Source organism: Manduca sexta, chromosome 27 (genome assembly GCF_014839805.1).
Source record: "Manduca sexta isolate Smith_Timp_Sample1 chromosome 27, JHU_Msex_v1.0, whole genome shotgun sequence".
In the NCBI taxonomy this organism is placed as follows: domain Eukaryota; kingdom Metazoa; phylum Arthropoda; class Insecta; order Lepidoptera; family Sphingidae; genus Manduca; species Manduca sexta.
Genome location: NC_051141.1, coordinates 13930793 through 13945723, shown reverse-complemented (window position 1 = coordinate 13945723; position 14931 = coordinate 13930793). Strand labels below are relative to the sequence as shown.

Genomic DNA, 14931 nt, shown 5'->3' with positions numbered 1-14931 from the left:
ATCATTTGTTAACAATTTAACAATTTGACTGCCTCGGTGGCGTAGTTGTATTGCATGTCCGGTACAATAGCGCTCTGAGGTCCTGGGTTCGAATCCCGGGTCGGGCAAAGTGATATTTGGGTTTTTCTGCTCAGTATCAGCCCGGAGTCTGGAATTTGTGCCCGATATGGCGATAGGCTCGCCCCCTATCACATCATGGGACGGAACATACTTGGCGAAAAGTGGGTGCCCTAGTTGCGCCTCTGCATACCCCTTCGGGGATAAATGCGTGATGTTATGTATGTATGTATGTTAACAATTTCACTCTGCAATGAAGTTTTATAATTATTAATGTATTTTTAGTAGGGAATGTCAGGTCATAATGGTACCTACGATTTATTTACAACCAGTATATATTTCTTTATTTGCAGCTTCTGTAATCTAGAATGATTAAAAATGCATGTATTAACCAGCATTTATTGCATTTTAACAACGAAAATAGACTCTCCAAACGTATCGCTGCTACTCTAATATATAATATATGATAGAGTTGATATATAATAAATCATAAATTAGAGTTAAATCAGTCTGTTTACTGAACTATTATATTATAAATGGGACTAGAATTAAAATAAAAAATGTACTTAGTTAAATAAATGTAAAGTCCGCAGAAAAATAGAAAGCAATCCTTGCTAAATCGAAACACATAAAAAAATATTCTCAAAGCGCCCGGCAACTTAATCTACCTATTAAGATATTAAAAAGCTTAATCAAATGACACGGAAGGCCCACAGAATATATTCTGACCATTTGTAATTTGAATCATGAACATGATTTGGGCACTGAAAAACAATGCTGAATCGTTGTGTAAATTCTGTAACCGGGTTTGATGGTGTCATCGGCTGTAATAGAGTTTCTCTGAAGCAGCCAGTCGGCACTTGGCACTCCGCACTCGCCAGTCGCTCAGCGTCCGTACCGCGCGTTGCACGCTCGACTCCGCGCGCCAAGATACCGTAAGTTACGTGCCACTATTTTTCAAGTCCCACACAGAAACGTCGGTAACACCAATCAGTGCTCGATGTATAAGTTTTCTTGGGCGTTAGATTAGTTTAAAACTCCAATATTGGCATCGGTTTGCGCAGTTTTAAAAGAAATATATTTTTATTTTGTGCATATTTTTGGTCGCAGCGTTATCAATGCAAACAAAAGTTAAATCAATTTATCTGAGTTTTACAGCCTAGGATACGTGTGTCTGGGACATTACGTCTTGCTGTCCTATTTAAAACTACAAATGCATGTTTCAAATTATTAGTGGTAGGTACGTCATTTATATCCTCATATTTTCATTTTAAACTACCTTTGTAATTTATGAAATTACGAAATAAACTAAATAGTTTTAAGATATAACATATTCTTTAATAACTTACCCTGTTATTGTTTCGATGATTGAATAAATGTTAGGCAAAAATAATAAAACTCTTACTATAATCTATTAAAACCTATAGTCAGTATTACTAATAACGTTGGTTCACATATACATATAAAATAAGTAAGTAATAAAATTAATCTTCAATAATATCCTAAAATTGTTTTAAAAAATTCATCAGTATTATTATGCATTTATAAAAACGTTTTGTAATCGTCAAAATCAGGAGTCTTAAGCATATTGTATGTTTTCCAAAATTCGAATTATTTTTTACTTCAGTTGCTATTTGGGACTTCATGTGTATAATTATGCACAATCGTCCATAAGCTAATACGTTATTGTTAACCCCTAAATTTTGTATTTTAATTTATTAATTTAAATACAATTATTAAAACTTCTTTAATAGTTACCGCTTAAAACTTATCAAGTCCGAACTTTATCGATTTTTAGTACTATTGTCAGATTATATTTACCTTTTATGGGCTAATTACTATCCTTTAAAATAATTTACTAAGGCCTAAGAAGAGTATATATTAAGGCAATATAGAGCTACTCTCTGTACGAATTACAGTATCACGTACGAAGAACTAAATATTAAAAAAAAACATATACATCTTCGAGAAATTGGCTAAATAATACTTCAAGAATGGCTAATTAATAAAATAAATTACAATTAAACCTGTTCGTCCAATTACAATGTATGACATAGAGGGAGGAATAAAACGTGTTGTTAATGCTGGGAATTTTCGTCGGTTATAAAAGTTTTAAAAACATCTTGCTTCGTTAAAATTACCAAACTATTTAAAATTGTTAGCACAAACAACCTCTGAGCGTTATTGAGAAAAATATTTTTGTCAAACGGTAAAATGCACGATACAGTCTCAATATACTTACTCCTAGAAGCCATTGCTAGTAAAAAATAATCTGCGTTTCAGTTAACATCGGACAAAGTTAAAACTGCATATTATTCCAGTTCATATTTTATAATCTAATTATTAATGAAGTCCCTGTTACAATTTCGAGAAATCCCTATGATATTATTTTAAAATGAAAATACTGAGTTGATTTTTAAATAACTCGTGCTAAAGTGACAATGACAAAAATTAATTTAAACGAGACTATTACGTTAATCATTAAGTAAATTGTTACCTATTTTTATCTATCAATTGTTACTGTTACTCATAGAGTACATATCTGATTGACGAATCCTACGATATGTAGAGAAAGGAATTATTAATATTTTCAGTACAATTAATCAGTATAATTCATATTTTACACAAATTTAAAACTTATATTTTATTTTCTAAATAAAAATAGGAGTAGGTTATAGCTTACTCGAATAACGTTTTAAGTACATATTTAAAAATGTGGAACGGCCGCGTAAAATAAGACGAAATAAAACCTGACAAGTGCTTATTGTCACACTTACTTCTATACTAAGAGAGTAACTGCACTAACATATTAAAAAAAACCGTAAATAATTATGGTCTTGGGTTCTATATTAAATTTACCTTTACCAACACAATATATGACAAGAAAAGCGTATACTTAAAATATAGCCTTTTAATCGGTAATAAGAGTTAATATTTTGAAATTTTTAGTATGTTGTTTATATTAATTGAAAATGTATGTATATATTTTAATTTGATTCCTTTTTCAAATTAAGATCAATATTTTAAATCCTATTGTACATATAACTTTTGACTGCATATGCACACAAAGTATTGCACTATTAATATATGTAAGGAGTATTAGACATTTAGTGGAATTTACTATTAATTTTATGTGGTTTGGGAAAATCTTCAGTAGTTTAAATACAATAATATCAATACAACATTAAAAAACTTATATTGTATTAGTATAACTAATATATTTTCATTATAATATAGCCGCGATAGCTTAGTTGGTTGTGGAACGGCCTGCCGAGACGAATGGCCGCAGGTTCAAAAGGCAGGGGCAAACATCTCTGGCTTTTCTAAAATGATGTGTGTAAACTTTGTGAATTATCGTTTGCTTTAACGGTGAAGAAAAACATCGTTAGAAAACCTACTCACCTGAAAAGTTCTGTAGGCATTTTGAGGATGCATGAAGTCTATCAATCTGCACTAGGCCAGCATGATGGACTAAAGCCTTATCCCTCTCAGTATAAGAGGAGACTCGTGCCCGACAGTAGGATAATATTAAAATACTGATATTATTATATTTATATACATATTTGTTTATACAGCCAACGCAGTCGATATATTGAGGCTAATTACAGTATCAATTCAAGTATCCATTGTTAATTGGCGAGGTGCAAAATGATTTCATCAGACCCGAATTTATGCCGCAACGATCTCACGAATTATAATTGTTTCATTCAATTGTAGTTTTTACTTTAGTAACTCAGGCAGAATTAGACTTTTGATAGAGTAGCTATTAGTAATCAAAATAAAAAAAAACTTGGTATCATTTAAGCTTTTCATGATACGAGAAATATAATATCTTAAATTAAAGTAGTAAACTTTTCTCTCGGGTTAAGTTGCGAACAACATGAAGTAGATAATATAAAATTGATATGACCACCGAATTAAATCGGTGCCAATATATTCTGGCATTAAAGCCTCATGTAGCGATCAACCGTCGCAGAATAAGCACGGAATCAACTGGAGCGAGTTTTGTAGATCTAAATCGAGGTATTTTAACCCCATTCCTATAGTTCCTCAATAACCTGACGCGTGGCAGGATGTTATATAATTAGTTTAACATTGCTCAACAGATTGGTAATTAGTTTACAGGCTCATCCATTCCCAAACTTTAATTGCACTTAACGTCCACCCGTATTGGTCGGAGGCACGCTTATTGACTTGCAACACGTTGTTTTGTTTGATGCTCACTAGGTATAGATTTTTTGGACGTAATAACAAACCTAATACGTTCATGTAATCACATAAATATATGAAAATTTCTGGAGTGTTTAATAACTTTGCGTATTATATTGCACTTTTGACTTTAATTGGTGATAACATTTTTATAATTAATAGATATCGTTATATAGAGCACGATCTTATTGAACTGCTTATCCACATTCAAGTTAAACAAACTTATTATTTTATAAAAACATTCCCAACTCATAATTGAACTTGAACTTGAATTTTGACCTCTATTATATAGAAAATAAACCACACTTTGCCTATATCGAAGTTTTGTTTGTTTTAATGACCCTCAAAATACAATCAGTCATCGAATATTTCTTAGAAGAAACCTTCCATATTAAACGGCTGCAAGAATACGATGATGAATGATAACATTGAGTTGTTTTAAAGCCTATTTGGGTTATTTTCGACTCCAATATTTATACTTATTGCTTTAGGTATGAAAATAAAGTGAACATGTTTTTTGCTGACGTCATAACCAACATACAGCGTTGTAGTTTGAAATTACACTCATAATGTAATTTAATTACTTTTTAAAATTCTACGAAATGATTATCCATTTAGCGAACATTGAACGAAAGGAAATAACAAAAATAATATTGGAAGTAATTATTCGGTATCAAGTATTTAAAAGCATTTTATAGCGACAACGGTCAACAGCGTCTACTGTGAAACGCCCGGCTTCGATTGGAATCCGTTATTGAACAATGGGCAATTGCAATCTTATGATGGTTGAAGTAAAGGTGATTTTTAATATCAACTAGCCACACGTAGATATCACGGTTCCAGTATAATTTTTCACCGCAATAAAAGACCTTACTAAAAACAATTTTGATAAAAGATTATTTGAATTCCGATGGGTCTCCTTATGCTTCAAACTTCATTCGCGTTCATTTCTAACAAACATGCATACATCTCCTCTCACATGTTTATTTTAGTAGGATCAAATTTACAGTATCAATTGGGACACTATTAAGACAAAGATTTGAGAAAATGATACATTTCCAGTCTCTTTTATACAATTTCCTGATAACTTTCCGCATAACCGAACCAGTATCACTAAAATACGGTTGCGTCAAAATAAAGTCTAATTTACTTATCTTCTCATTTTAATAAAAAACAATATCCGTCTGAATGCATCTCAGACAATAGAGACTATAAAAAATATTTTGTTAATCTGTCTGAATTTTATTTGGTTCACTAGTTTTCTTATGAAGCTTGGTTCAAACTCTGAAAATATTTTTGAGTGTGCCAGTTGTTATTCATTAATAATCGCTATAGATTACTAGTTTCACATATTATTAGTTCTGATTCAATTCTTCCATAATTGTGTGGGCAAAGGAGATTTATGTGATTAATTATTTATATCTTATATCTATTTCACAACCCATTATTTTTTTAATTACTTCTAAAAACATGATTTTATTTGTAACGATATTCTATAGTATTTACTTATTCCACGATATTTCGTCCACTTTATATCTCCAAGCTAAAACGTTATTAGTTAAAAATGTGTAAGAAATTGATTGATTTAAAATATAATAGTATTTTTTTAACCAATAATTTAAAACTATTCAAATCATTTGCCATTGGCAGAGTTATTTTTCAAATTAAATCAATAATGGTAATTTATATAAATCGCGTGTATATTTTCGCTTTTACCGCCATTGCTTACTAAATTCAGAAGGGAAGAGCATGAAATTGACAAAAATGATCACGTACAAAATAAAACATTTAAAATGAATTTGATTCTAAATTATTTTAAATTTGGAATGCCATTAAAGTATTCTATCGAATGTAGCTGTGTTCGTGTACAATACACGAGGCGCGTGGGCCGTACAATAAGCCTTCTTTAGTCCTTGCGAGAGCATGTAGCCTGCAGCGGTTAACGGTATTAAACTCAGGTTAACAACCCTGTTCAATTCACTGCTGAGCGACACCTTGCTTTGTTGGGAATATAATTAATCTGGGCTTAGGATTTGAATGCAATAACCGGATAGCTTTTGTCGAGGAGGAGCAATTTTCTAAAATATCATTCATGAATATGAACCAAATCGTAAATATTATAAAATACCATGTGATTTTGTTTTCTTTTTAATGTTTGATGATTCCCGAGTTTTAAATTTTTCCAGTTTCATTTGGTTACACTAATAATAAAAAAATATCTATTGAAATCTAACATCAAATAAGTTCTTTATTAGCTAGCGTATTAAATTACAAATATTATGTCGATCCATGCTTATTATTCATGTTTCATGGTTCTCTTTTTCTACTTATTGTACTAAATTGTCATAAGATCTTCGTAATCAATAAATGAATTTAATTTACTATTTCTCAGACAATTATAAGTCCTAAGTTTATTAACTTAAGAAGCAATTTCTTCAAAATTAGGAATCATCAATATCTCCATGCCTTAAAAATGGGAGTGTGACTTATTTTGCAGAATTGTATAATATTGAAGTAATAGTTAAAAACAAGAATATTTATTTTCTATTGCTACAGGAGCGAGTTGACTTTTATTCCGGTTATTTTTCCCGAAGCTTCCATTGTTAGATAATATAGTAATTATTATACATACTATACTATTTTTCATGTCGTGGGAATTTCAATGTAATGGGGAGGAGATTAAAGTAAAATTTATTGTACTCCTTTCCTAGTTAATATTATTAACTATTTGTTAGTTTTACTGGAATATTAAATTTTTTACAAACATTATTGTACCAAAAATTTTAAGCTGCCTTCATTGCTTGGCCGGAGACCCTGTATTTTATTTTCATGTTGTTTGTTAAGGATAGACATTGAACAACGAATATATTAGAAACTAAAAAAAAAAAACAATTTAAATTCAAAATTGAAAATGGAACGCGATAATTTGAACCGTTTAGAACACGTCTCGGCGAACACAATTCCTTAGACATTGAAATAAAACTCTAGTTCATATATTACGCAGCCCACAAAGGAGCCGGGTTTATTTTACGAAACGATGTCTTCAAAGCCGCAGCAATGTTATTTTGCACACAAACAGTTTAAATAAGCTTTGATGTGTGAATGAGGTGTTTGTTATGGCAGTCATGTAAAGTAACATGATCCGCTATCGTACTTATCTCGTAAGACATTCGATCTAAGTGATAACGGTGTTGAAATTAAAGGGACGACAGTTTCTTTTGCGTACCGTGCGTACACAATTACTAATGTTTTACATATGTAATGTTAGAAGTTTATATTATTTAGTTATTAAAAGAGAGTTAGTTGTACTAGAAACGTATTGGAAGTTTGTGTACAGTTAGTAACAAAAGTAACTGAAAACATTCAAAACTGATAAATTATCTTCAATCGGAAAATTCATTTTTCTTTACCTGAATTAAAGTAAACCGTCTGAAGTTTATTTCAATGAAGAGAAAACAATTGTTGTTACGCAGACAAAAGTTTATAGGCGTTTTAAAAATTTGAATTTGTTCAGGTACTTTTGTGGCAGACTGTACCAGTCATATACCCCAAACGTAAATTAGATTTTATCATCGGGACGACATGGTTCATTAATGAATGTTTTTCAAGATCTCCGTGTAATGACACACATTACTATCGGTGCGCGACTGGCCGGCGAGCTCTACAAGCCCAAGTGTCAGATAAACACATTTGCAGGTCACTTGGCATTGTATAAATAATCTTATCTGCCTATTGACATGGTGAACTATGCCTTATTAAGATTCGGACACAACACATCTTAAAATAATTAATTCGATCCAAAGTCCTTAAATATCCGTTTCAAAAAGATATTCTTAAATTAGTGCAAGCATTCCTTTTGTAAATTACAATGTTAGTTAAATTTACACAACAAAATGAATGACACCTACAAAAGTAGTTAAAATAATTTCTATGGAGATAGGTAGATATTGATAGTTGTATTTTTGTTTTGTCACGGATCACACTAGCTGCTTTAAAGCTACTGAATCTGAACCATAATTGCGCACGGAGCGCACTGCCACTCGTTTAAAGTTTTGGTCTGACGCTAAACAACTAACTGCGCAAAATAAACAAATAATTATGCGCAATATAAATAAATAATTATAAAAAACTGTTACACTAGTCATTAGGAAACATACTACGGTTACAATGAACATTGAGAAGTATTAAAATTGCCTACCAAAAATTAAGTATTGCATAGGCTCTTAATTTCACACAGCAGTATGCTGTTAACAACGTTTTGCGACGCCTAAAAGTTGAATAAGAAGAAACAAAAGATATATCTCAAAATATTAGCGCATTTACCTGCATACCTTGAAAATAATATAATATGAAATCTGAATCAGGTCTTGTGATCCAATATTCATCCTGACAATGTTTCTCGGTATCTCACTACTGAAACTAATGCGGTGGGATTATATTTTACTTTAAACAAGCCAGGTGTTCAAACTAGTTTGGTTAGATTTTGTTAAGAACAGTGGCGTGGGTTATTCTTTTGGCACAGTTTAGTTAAGATCATGCTTTGACGGCCATTTAATACACTTAACCTTACCTAATTCAGAATGGTAAACACAAATGTATCCCAATGCAATTTTATTTTCGTCACAACAAAGAGAAATTTGAATTTGCATATTATGTGTATTGTAAATTACATTATGGTTGGTAATTATTACATTACGTATTACTATCAGTTTAGATGGATTTAAAAACCTTGTGCTTTATATAGCCAATATCTGTAGGTGAAATAAAAGCCTCCAACGCAGCATAAAAAACATATTTTTTATGAAAATTTATTGCTATTACCAAAAAATTCCACCCAAGAAATAAATATTTGTCAATCTTAATAAGCAGACAGGCTTTGCCTGGTGTAATATTTTTTATGATATTAAAAAAATATTTACAGGAGCACTTGCACTAATTTGTAAGATTAACGTTACAGAAATGCAATAAATATTAAAACACGGAACATCAAGGATCAATGAAGAGGTTTTACAAATCGAATAAATCCAATCGTTCCAAATATATTTTTAATTTAATTACGCCGTTTCATCCAATTGAAACGTTTTCGAAAGTAATATTTGCAATTTTAAATAATCTGTATTGATTTTATTGGGTGCTCTTAGTGCATCAGTAATATTTTTAATTCACGGCAAAAAAAAGAGGAGTTTGTTACCTCAGAACTTTTGACTGGGTGAAGCGATTTTTATAATTCTTTGTATATTCGAAAGCTGGTTTCTCGTGTGGTCGCATATAAATTCAATTGTTGTTGGACCCTTCACTTCGGAGATACATCAGGAAAATCTTAAAATGATGTCGTTAACTATAATGTCTTCAACACATACTGATTTTACTAACACAAAAAAGCAAAAAATAAAATCTTATTTACAAAAAATTATACCGCCTCCAAAAACCAAAATATAATTCAATATTACCTATATAATACTGGTTACCTATTTTGGAGTCGGTGCCTAATAAAAATTTAACATTAGTCATTAAAATTGCTAGTTAAACTAGATAAATATATGGAAAAATCATTTTTTTTTTCAAATACGCAAGCATAATACTATGAGAAACGATGGGCAGTACCTACATACAAATATTTATCTTACTCTTCATAAACCGCATCATACACATTACAAGAACAATGATATAGTTGAATATGATACAAAAAAATACTACATACTAATAATAGCTGCCATTGGAAGGCCTAATGTGGCGACAAATATTTGTATTATATAGATGCAGATTGCATTCTAAAATCTTAAATTAATACTATTTAAAACAGTGCTAATAAACAACTCTTCCTTATCCGTGTATTTTACATCTACAAAGTCGACTTTAAATTTGTACAGTAATGTGGCTGGACTCTAATATGGGACAAAAATAACGTGTGGCGAAATTCACAACCAAATTAGTTTAAAACGTCACCTCTCCGGTTTTAAGTTGACAACTTCGGTCATTTCCTTAACTGGGTAAAGTTACCGTTGCTTTTATTTAATTGTATGGTAAATATTCTTACGTATGCGTATAGTATTTGTTAAAAACAAAAAGATTATTTTAAATTTAAAAACTAGTTTATGTCATTATTCAATACTTTGTTGGATAGTAATATTAAAACTCAACTAATGTTGTACAATGTCAGATTCGGTATTTTTTTTTTAATTAAATGGCTCGAAACACTTTTTACAAAAATTGGACCATGAACCTACAATCTTACATTAATACCTTACAATCATACTGTACCGACATTACTTACACGAGTGCAAGGAAGAAATAAGGTATGGTAATTAGACACACGCATAGCTACATCCGTTCACTGTTTTTAATCACAAATGTGTACTTAGCGCTTCGTTTGATGACTTTATCCGATTCTTAGATTGGAGGCTATTTTTGCTTTGACGACTGTACGCTATCTCGATTGTTAATTTACGATTATGTATATCAAAACATAAAACTTCCCACGAGTTGTGCGATGAATTATGTTTTCCTTTTGTTTAGACGTGTCTGGTTTTAGTTTAAATCATTTTAATTTATAGATGAAATTGAACAACTTTATCTACAGTCCACAATAAAATTATTTAAGACAAAAAAAATATATGTTAAGTTATCAATATATGTATATACTAAGTACTAGATTTGGCGTTCTGAACATTTACTATGATCAACTGAATTGAACTGTCATCCATTCAAACAGATTTAGTATAGTGTCAATATTGATGCTTGTGGTTGGACGGAGTGGTGCTCATAATATAAAAACGCGAGTATAAGTGTAATCCCAAATTTGAATAAAAAATATAAGTCAAATAAGTAAATATTTTATTTCCCTAACTGGCTCTGTCAAATTATTTCTTATTCAAGTGAATAAATAGGTTATTATCACAATGAGGTTTTAATTGCCATTTTAGTTCTGATTTTGAACAAATAGTTTATATGGATGTTCGTGTCTTTCTAGACACGTCGTATACGTGAACGAGTTTAATCATTTCCAAAATTTAAATTATGGCTGCAATTACGAAATCATTGAAATATTCACTGCAGTTTCAATAACTTCATTTCCCCTAATAGGTAGAATGTAAGTCCATTTCAAAACCTAACGATTACTTATGTCATTCCAGTTCTTGACCGCATATTGTTTGGGATTTAGTATTTAATCGATCTTAAGCCAATGACTAATGAGCGGTAAGTAGGCGTTGATTTGTTGATTGTTTGATTTATATAATGTCATATTATATGTATAGATATGTTAAGTGATTGATTATCATAATGAAAAATGGATATTCTATAATATCTATCTATTATTGGTTTTTTATTCTGCTGATGCTAATATTGTAAGTAAAGCAGCGCGATAATATGCCTATTAATTTAGTAAATTGGAATTGGGCAATGCCATATATTATTTCCTATTATTGTGTTGAACAATTTTCCATTTTGTATATCTTGCATTTTTCATATATATACTAATTTTATATAATTTAACTATACGCCGTATTTTATTCCTCTCCCAACTCATAGATTATCTTGTATTTTTAATACTTTTTTAACATTAAAATTTAACCTAATAGTTTATCCCGAAGAATGAAATTAATGTAATAATATTTGACTTCATATATTTAGTGGTAATCGGCTAAGTTAAATTGCACCGTTTTTCCGCAATTCTTGAAAACTCATTCATTCATCTTAATAAATTCTAAAGCGCAGTGCCCACAAACAATGAACGGTGCCTCTTGGCCAAACTTTATTAGTGTCTACCGTCTACTGTTTCAAACGACAAAACAAAAGGGTGTCGACAACGCACGGGATTCGAACTTCGTAAAGTGCCTCAATACCCGTCACTTTAACTTCAATTGAGAGGCGCACCGCTCAACTTGGTTTGAATAAGTCGACGTGATTTGTATCTTAGTATGTTACTGCGTTCGTTTAATAAGTCGGCTATAATAAGAATTAACTAAAACATTAATACGGAACATCAAGGTTAACTACTGAAAGTGCAAATTTGCATTAGGGCTCTTACTTCTGCGACATGCCAAAATGCGTATCCTAGGAATATCGTATTTTATTTATTAATATATTTTTTTATTTAATACTAATCTAATTTAGCAAACGTGAATGTGTGTGTAATAATTAATATTTTTAGAACATATCTAAATAATTCACACTGACGGTTGTCTCAGTTATAATATTATCAAAGGTAGGTTTCATGACAATCAATTAGATACTTCTCTTCATACGTCTGTGATTAGATAGTCCTTTTATAGGTTTTTCAGAATCCTTGATATATTTAATAAGAGAACACTCCTTTGAGTAAATAATTAAATAAGAAAATACAATTACATATCTTAAAAGTGGCCAATAATCTAAAAAATACGAGAGATGCCACACAAAATTATAAGATTTATTTAAATGTAATGTAATTTATAGCACAGAATGTAAATTAGGCCCAAGTGGTTATATTAGTGTTATAATAAATAACGACTATTTTATGCCTTTTTTTAATTTCTGTTAATTACATATTAATAATTATTGGTAAAAAGACGATTCTAAAACTTATTTTCTACGTATAAAATTGTATGTACAAACGTCCGTTTTTTTATGATGGCAAAATAACCATATAAAATATTCTTGCAATATCGGACTGATGCTAATATTATAGTGTCGACTGCAATCGCGCCTTAATCATTACTAACATTACGGCAAGAAATTCGCTATGCATAACGTCAAGACAATTCAAATGCTATATATCATTTGTCAATTATGCTAAGTTTAAAAATATACTAAGGTATTAGCGGCAAGGTCGCAAATACAAAGGTATGCGTGATGCAACGCTGATTTGCATAAAGTGTTGCCCTTTTATCACGGCGGTCTTTAGCACAAGTTACAGGCGCAGTCATATAGAATTATCAGTTGAATTAAGTAGATTATATACTATTGTTGTTCTATAACTAAACTAATATTATGACATAATACAATTCTATAAAATGGCGCAGTAAATCAATATTCAGTTTCCTCAATAACTCTCATATGGGTATAGTAAAAAATATTTTCTCTTATGTACGACAAAAAGTGCATAATAAAAGTTGTTATTTTACTGTCTGGTATTTAGTACTGAATAATTTATTTAATAATTTTATTCGATTAAAGCTTCCGCTTATCAATTGTAGCAAATACCTGAAAAATACAGGAGGCAAACACGCAAAGCATGTCCTTAGTGAAATAAATATCGGCTTTCAAATAAAAGGGCCGCAATGGACATATTTCTAACCACCGAAATGTCATAATGCGGTAGCATCATTTACATGTTTTGCTATTCATTCAATCGCATTAAATTGATTTGTAGATTCCACTTAATGCATTTTTTATCAAGATTTTACTACGAAATATTTGAAGACCTTAAACGTAAAAGTCGAAGACAAGACGTGGTCCGCGGCAACCACAAGCGATATTGCGTATTTTTCAGTTACAAGACGAACTGCAAGCTGCAAATACCCGAGCTGCAGGTCTCAGTCGTATCCATAGGATTTTACAGTACGCCAAATACAATAGCCTAATTTAATTTAGTTCATTTGACATTTGTAAATAGCATATTTTTAATTAAGACGCAATACATATTTTAACTAATTTAATTAAAAGTGACAATTCCTTTGATGTCTCGTTGTAAGTAAATAAAAACTATGCAATATCTATTCTGTCATTCACTTACGTATATTATTTGATATGAATATAAGATTCATGTTTAGTTACTTTTATTTTAGTATGGACTCTATGGATAGTGTAACCACCTTGCGGTCCGCATTACCACTGGCACTGCGGTCGACTGCAGCTTCGTCCCGCGACTGCACGCTACAATGTCATTTGTCGGCATCATTCTCATATCAATTCATAGTAACAATCAGTAGTTGCGGTTGTAACCTGCGGCTTGCAGTTGCGGTCTGCGGTTCGTCTTAGGCTTGAACCTTACGGCACGTAAGCAGCAGCAGTCGCCTCTATTTAATATTTATTGCATTACATAGCGTATTATGTGGAGCAGGGAGTATTTACCTCTTACTGTAAGTATTATTGAATTCCAGTGTTTCATGGTGAAGTTTGCTATATGTATTGAGTTCCCATTAGAAACAAGTTAGTAACTTAACTAGTTGACGTTTCTTCAACGAGTTGTGAGTGAGACAAGTAGTAACGTGACACATGCGATTCCTTGTTAAATATAATACATTATTAGCTCGTTGTAAAGGAATAGACAATACAGACCGTTTAGGAAATGTAGTTTCAATTCAAACTGCCAAGATATAAACTAGATATTAATGTTATATGAGCAAATTTAAAAATCAATCATTATGGAGAATTAAGTAAATTACTCATTTATCCTTTTTATTTTTTCATACAGTGTAATTATATTAAAAATATCTATTTTATTCTGCTTACGGACTGGTATAATTAAAATTGCTTTCCGAATAATCCATTTATAAACCGAATGACATGAAAAAAATCATACCCAAGAATAATAGTTTGTTATCCATCGCCATTCACAATTGTTTGGAATGCATCGCGCGTGTTGTTTTACCACATATGAATAAAGTTTATATTCGTTTGAATCGACGGATCTCGTTTTGGGGACTAGTGTTTAGCTTTGTGTGAAAACCTATTTACGAGCCG

General features: G+C 31.0%; 1 protein-coding gene across 29 annotated transcripts in view; it reads left to right on the top strand.

Moving 5' to 3' along the window:
• Positions 1-14931, top strand: part of LOC115455742 (basement membrane-specific heparan sulfate proteoglycan core protein) — a 204384-nt gene that overhangs the window by 103317 nt on the left and 86136 nt on the right. For 2 of the 29 annotated variants that reach the window (XM_037444105.1, XM_037444098.1), the window contains exon 1: positions 893-992. The exons of 26 other annotated variants lie outside the window; for them this stretch is intronic. The gene's annotated coding sequence lies outside the window, so the exon portion shown is untranslated. Of the gene's footprint in view, positions 1-892; positions 993-14931 lie in introns of those variants that run through there. One more of the 29 variants, XM_037444106.1, reaches the window with a different exon arrangement.